We start from the raw sequence: 6,760 nt of genomic DNA on the forward strand, positions 1-6,760 counted from the left end.
CGAGCTATGCTTGGCGGGGGGGTGCAGTGCCCCCCAGCAGTGCTTGGGGGGAGTAGAGACGTGGGGCAAAAGCGAGCAGCGAGGATTGAGCTGAATTTCTGCTGCGAACGGCAGAGCTGAGTCTCCAGGGACCTTTTGGGACCCCCAGGGACCTTTTGGGACCCCAGGGACCTGTTGGGACCCCAGGGACCGTGCTGGCCCTGTCCACCACGGCTCCGTCTCCCTGAGCACGAACATGCAAAAGGCACCGTGACGGGGTGGGTGAAGGGGGGACACCCCGGCCCCGCAAGCAGCAAAATCCCTCGGCGTGCTTTCAGCATGCCCGGCGAAACTTCACGGCTGGGGGAAAAAAAAAATCCGCTGTTTTCCCGGTGGCAAAGTTGGGAGATCAGGCTTTTGTTCCGTTATGAAACTCATTATTCATACAGCGAAAAAACCTCCCATCACCCTCCGGGGGGGTTGGATCAGCCTCATAAAAAATATGTTCCCTACGAGGAGGAGGGTCTTTTTGCCATCAAGGTGATGGAGTTTCCCAGAGCTTGGTGGTGAAATAAATAAATAACGCGGCTTCAGGTCCTCCTCCGGCTGCAAGCGACTGTGTTCGAAACGTGGGAATGGGGCTTTTTATCAAAAAGTAATACAATAAGCCAATTTCTATGAATAAAAGATACCAGGGCTGCGCTGAGTCGTGGCCAAATTAATGGCAGCACCTCTCCGTCAGCAGACCTGAGGCTCGCTCAGACGTTAAATGCTGCGGATACGTCCGCTCACGGAGAGGAATAACCGTGGGGGGAGCGGAGAGGCCTGTTCCTGCCTGAAATGGGATTCCCCCCGGAAAGACGTGAAGCAGCGAAGGGGGAAGCGTGTGGCAGCTGCGTTGGCTGTTGGATCTGAGGTTGAAATGTGTTTTTCCAGCAGCGGCGTGGATGTTGCCCGCCTGCGGGGAGGCAGCCCTGGCCGGGGGCTCTCGCTCTGCAGGGCACCCGAATCCAGCATTTATTTACGCATCCAGCTTTGGCATTGCCAAGTTTTGCCTTAACTTGGCTGTTTTCTTCCCGTGCTGGGTACTGCAGGGCTGTGCATGAACGCACTTCTCAGATCCTGACTTTGTGTCCCATCCCATCCACTCCCCTCTTGCAGCTCTGCCCCGGGGGGGCTCTGGCAGTGCTCCCGAGGCTCGGACAGGCTGCTTTGCCCCAAACACCTCGTTAGGTGCAGTTTCATTAGCCAGGCAGTGGCACTGGGGTGTAGGAGGGGTCCCTGCATCCGGGGATGCCGAGATGCTGGTGTGTTCCAGCAGCTCACTTGTGTTTGCAGCCGTGGGAGTGTTTAAAAGCAGGGTGAGCTGTGCCCAGCACCTGAGCCGGGGGGGGAAAAATAGGTATTTTTGTCTATGAATATTGCCTGGCAAGGGAGAGAGGGTCTGGCTCCAAGGGAGAGAGGTTTTTGGGATGGAGCTGGCTCTGGCAGAGCCTTCCAGCAGGGTTGTGCGTGCACCGTGCTTTCCTGGGAGTGAGCATGCACGGGCAGGCTGAGCCTCACGGTCCTCGCTGCTGTTTTCCCCCCTCCATCCCTGTTTGGAGGTCTCCTGCAGGCATGTCTTCCTCAGGGATGAAGGAGTGACCCTGGATGCTGTGCCTGATTCACACTTGGGCATCGTGTCGCCGGGCCCTGGGGGAGAGGATGTGGAGGGGAGCGGATGAAGGAAAAGCAACATCAGGGAGAGATTTGTCTCTGCTTGACGTCAGCTGCCTGACCTTGCAGTGGCCGTGTGACACGGGCAGGGAGTCACAGCTCCCTCTACATACCCCATGTATTTAGGGTGGATTTGGCCTGGTGCAAGGGGGGCTCATTCAGCGGTGACACAGAGGTCCCTGCTGCAGGCTCGGTGCTCGGAGCTGCTGTGCAGGCAGTGCTGCACCTGATGCAGGATCTAAAAATGCTGCTGCGTGGCTGCAGGACCCCTTGAGATGCTGCTGGTCCTGCTCCGCGCAAGCACCTTGCTCTGCTCTGCTGCACAAGCCCAGAAGCGTCGCATCCATGTGCAAACTGGGTGAGTTGTTCCGTATCCCCTTTGCTGAGTGGCTCTGGGCCCGCTCTGCAGGGACGGGGTGGTCTGCAGGGCTGCCTGGTGCTGGGTGGGGGGCTCTCTCCTGCCTCTCCAAGACCCTCCACCTTTATAAATCACAAAGCCGTGGCGGGCAGCTGCTGCCAAGTTCATCACCAGGAGCCGGGAATGTATAAATAGGGCGTGCAGGCTTCGTCCTCCTTCCCACAGCATCCGCACCCACCAGCCTCCACCCCGGAGCAACTGAGCATGAAACCCCTCCATGTCCCAGCATCCACAGCTGGGGTCTGCCGTGGGATTTCCCCTCGATGCCTCTGCTTATCCGGCATCGCTGACTGATGCTCATCCTCCTTATCTCACGTGGGACTGGCGAGGGCATTGAACTCAGGAGCGGATCGGCAAGCTGCTCCGAAACCCAGCGGTGACAGGAGAAGAGATAATGTTCCTGCACGGGCTGTGGGTGTAATTAAGCCTCTTGGCTGAGCGCCTAATGAACGGCGAAGCTCTCGGGGCCACGGTCGGACTTTGCAGGGAGATTTTTGCTGCCGTCTCACCACGGTTGGTGCTGACTGGGGTGCGGGGGGATGCTCCGGCGGGACACAACCCGCCCAGAGGTCACATTGCTTCCTTCCCAAAGGAAGCAGAGGATCTGGGGAACAGGGCAAATTAACGGTCCAGGGTGAAAAACAGTCATTCTGGGAGTTTCATGACTTTCTGCTGCTGCTTTCCAGCTGCTCAGGGCTGGTGGTTAAATGGTCGCTGAGCACCAGCCGCTGCCCATCGGTGGTCGCAAAGCTGGGGAGGTAAAAGCTGCATGGCACAGAGAGGCTGAGGGCACGGATGCGTCCCCTGACCCACCCATACATCCCTGAGCGGGCTCAGGTCCTGGTGAGAGTGAGCGCTCAGCCTGTGCCTTTCCCTTCCCGGGAGTGGTGTGCAGGATCTGGCTTATTCTGGGCTGAAATTGGGTTTGTTCAGCCTGGAGAAGGGAAGGCTCCAGGGAGACCTTATTGCAGCCTTCCAGTGCCTGGGGGGGCTACAAGGAAGCTGGGGGGGACTTTTTCCAAGAACAGGGAGTGACAGGACAAGGGGTGACAGGTTTAAACTGGAAGAGGGGGATTGAGATGGGACATCAGGAAGAAATTATTCCCGCAGAGGGTGGGAGCACTGGGACAGGTTGCCCAGAGAAGCTGTGGATGCCCCATCCCTGGGAGTGCCCAAGGCCAGGCTGGATGAGGCTTGGAGCAACCTGGTCTAGTGGAAGGTGTCCCTGCCCATGGCAGGGGGTGGCACTGGGTGGGCTTTAAGGTCCCTTCCCAACCTAAACCATCCTGTGATTCCATAATTCTATGAAATCTTGGGCTTTGCTTTAGGCACAGCAATTCAAATGGCCTGGAGCTGTGAGGCTGCTAACCCCCCCTCACCCCCCATGTGATGCCCCAAGCCCCTTCACCCAGCTCCCGGCCGCGAGAGCAGGCGCAATCAGGCTCAGATCGCTGCAATTTGTGCAGCTTTTCGTGCCGGAAAGCTTTTCCCGGCACAACGGAGGAGCCTGACAAACTCCCCGAGCTTTGTGGCTGATTGCAATGGACAGGTTTTAGCTCCCAGAATATAAAAACCTTTTTGCAAAACACTAACCTCAGCTAAGGGGAAAGGGAAGGGAAGGGGAGAAAAGAGCTGATTTCAGCAGCTGCAGTTTGCTGTATTTTTCATCTTGCATCAGCAAGTCAGGAACACAAATAATCTGGTCTTATATGCTTCAGTGATGCTGGTGCTGAAGAATTTCCCAGCCTCCACTGGCTGTAGCTCCCCAGCATCCAAAAGCAGGGTGATGCTTCATTTTCCTGAGTTTTCTTCCCCCTTTTTCAGGGTATTTGTGGCTGAGGAGGGGACGGATCCCACCCAGCCCCCCGCAGAACGCCCTGCATGGGTTGGTGAGGTGCATTTCTGCAGGAAAAGAAACCCTTTCTTTTTGGATTGGGGTTGGGCTGCTAATTCCAGAGTGATGTCCCGGGAAGGGGGGAGCCTTGCTTCATCGCCCCAGGGAGGCTTGGCTTGGATGTGCGAGGGAAGGAGCGGATCCAGGCTGGCTTGGTATTGATTAAACACCAAACAAGGGAACAAAATGCCTTTTTTTTAAAAAAAAAAAAAAACACCAGATCCTCGTCTTCACGCCCATTGTTTAGCACAGACAAAATGCCATCTATAATGGATGTTTCCGTGACAAACAGCGGAGCGGCGGCTCAACTTTCTCATTACACCGTGTAATGAGAGCGGCTCGGCGGTACAGCTCGGTGTCCACAGAGCTGGCTGGGCAGGGGGAGGAAGAAAAAACGCTCCCACATTTTACACAGCGGCTCTGGAAGCTGGCAGAGCGATGCTCGTGTCCTGAGGGGGTGGTGGATGCCCAGGGTGCCTCTGAATCCAGCCTAAAATTAGCAAATCTGCAAAGATTGGTGGCTTTGGCTTCATAGTGTGGGGGGAACTGAGGGAGTGGGCCAGCACCCCCCAGGTCCCTCTGCCCCGGGATTTGACTGGTACCCATGTGAAAGGCAGCTGGAAGGGATCCCTCAGCTCCAGGGCCACCTTGCTCAAGGCTCACGGCGCTCTTAACACAATAATAAGTCAATTCTCACTGAATAATTAAATAGAGAGCCTTCATAAGTATTGACTTAATGTGACAGCAAGTCTATACTGACTCAGGGTTTGCTTATGTAAACACAATCTCCTGTTCGGCTTAGTTAGCAGTTCAATGAAACAGAACAGTCCTTCAATTAAAATCAAATGATGCGTGCGTTTAATTCTTCCCTTCTCGTACCGGGTAATGACAGGGTTTGAGCATAGGCGAGAGGAGAAGGGGGGAAAAAAGAAAAAAAGGAAAATCAAGCCTTCCAACTGCTCTTATCTGGGATGAATCAAAATGCGGCGTCCTAAAAATACAGACGGATAGCTAAAACTTCTTAATTAACAGCTCCCAGCTTAGCAGTTGGTCTGGTGTCTGTTTGTCCTCATTTTTTTCCCTCTTGCTGGCTTAGCTTACTCTAATTTGGGGATTTCTCCTTTGCTTCTCTCTGGCTCATTCTCTTTTTTTGCCTCTTTCCTGCTGTCCCCAGCTCCCTGGGCGAGGGGCAGCTTTGGGATGGGGGAGCAGACCTCATCCTAGAGAGATGCTGTGCTTCCGCAGGGATGTGATTTTTCACTAAAAGCAGGAATAAACCCCTCCTGGCTCATAGCAGAACAGGCAACTCCAGTCTCCAGAGGTGGCAGATAACTTTTCCTGGATAAAACAAGTATTTCCATTGATCCTTTTTCCCCCCTCCGTGAACTATTTACCAGCTTTGGTTGAGGGTCATCCAGAGAAGTGGAGTTTTGTTCCAGCTTCCCTCATTCCTTCAGCTCATCGCCATCCCCAGGGCTCTTTGAATTACCTCGCCCACCGTTCTTGGTGTTGGAGGCTAATTTTTTTTTAATCTCAACGTCTCCCGCCTTGGAAAACATTCATCTCCAGCCGCGCGAGCAGGCAGAGCCAGTGTTGGGAGGAGGATGCCCAGTGGGCTCGGGGAGGGGGGTTTTCGTGTCTTGCTGAGTTTTTGCATGTTGTCGCAGCTTCTTGAACATCAGCTGCTCTGCAGGGGGGACTGGGGTGGGGAGGAACATTTCCGAGCCGCCTCTCCACGCTCGTGTCTCTTAAAGCCGTTTTTCCTTGGTCCCTGCAAATTGCCTGTGAAAAACACGTCTTGAGTAACCTCCGCGTCTCGGACATCTCCTGCATGGAATGTTCAAGAGCCTGATGCCACTTCGATGGGTGCCGAGTTATTGCCAGCGCCCAGCTTGGACTCCTCATAGGCACGTGGAAAATTAGCACCCAATTAGGCATCTTGCATCTGTTCTGGGGATTTTTTTTTTTTTTCCTGCTTACAAAAATTGCAATGCACCAAAAAGTTGGGAGAACAAAAAAAAAAACCCACCACCAACCCCAAATCAAAACCCCTCTGCTGTGTAGGTAACATTTAACATCAGAGTGAGGGTGTCCTGCTGCTTCTGCGTGGTAGCAGGGCCAGGAGATGAGTGAGCAGCCGGGAGCTGATGGGATGGACCCTGCAGCGATGCCCAAATTCCCCTAAACGGGGGGCTATAAGCACCACGGGGGCTATATGCACCGGGGGTAGATGAACGGGTGTTCTGCAGGGCCCTGGGTCCCTGGGATGTGTCTGGAGTAAGGAGAAAGAGAAATCTTAAAGCCCCCAGACCCTGGGGCTGCCTCCCCTTGGCATCGTTTTGGTCTTTTCACCCAGAAATCAAACGCTTTTTCTAGATGAATCAAAGAGAAACAGCTTGGAACTTTGAATTCCAGCACTTGGAGCGGGTTGGGGATGTGATATATGCCTGTATATAGAGAATTAATTTTTATTAATCCTGCTTTCACTCTTTTTTTTTTTTTTTGACTTGGAGGCCTTTCAGGAAAACACCGAGGCTGTGCTCTGCAGCTCCTCATCCCACCATCCTCTTTCCCCATCCCTGACTCAGCTGCCAGCCCAGCTCTTCCCAGCCCAGGTCTGGCCTTTGCAGGCAGGGACTAGGCAGACCCACCTGCTGCCTCGAGCTGCCAGCCAGCAATTTGGCACCAATTCCTCCTGTTTCTGCTAAGACGGACTTGGCTCCCTCTCCTTGGGTTGTGTTGTTTTTTTTTTT

The 6,760-nt window shown here is 54.3% G+C and overlaps 1 protein-coding gene across 1 annotated transcript in view; it reads left to right on the forward strand.

The window, feature by feature from the left end:
* Positions 1-6,760, forward strand: part of GFRA2 (GDNF family receptor alpha 2) — a 13,253-nt gene that overhangs the window by 1,041 nt on the left and 5,452 nt on the right. The gene's annotated exons all lie outside the window — the stretch shown is intronic.

This window comes from Eurypyga helias, unplaced genomic scaffold (assembly GCF_000690775.1).
Source record: "Eurypyga helias isolate BGI_N326 unplaced genomic scaffold, ASM69077v1 scaffold8024, whole genome shotgun sequence".
Taxonomy (NCBI): domain Eukaryota; kingdom Metazoa; phylum Chordata; class Aves; order Eurypygiformes; family Eurypygidae; genus Eurypyga; species Eurypyga helias.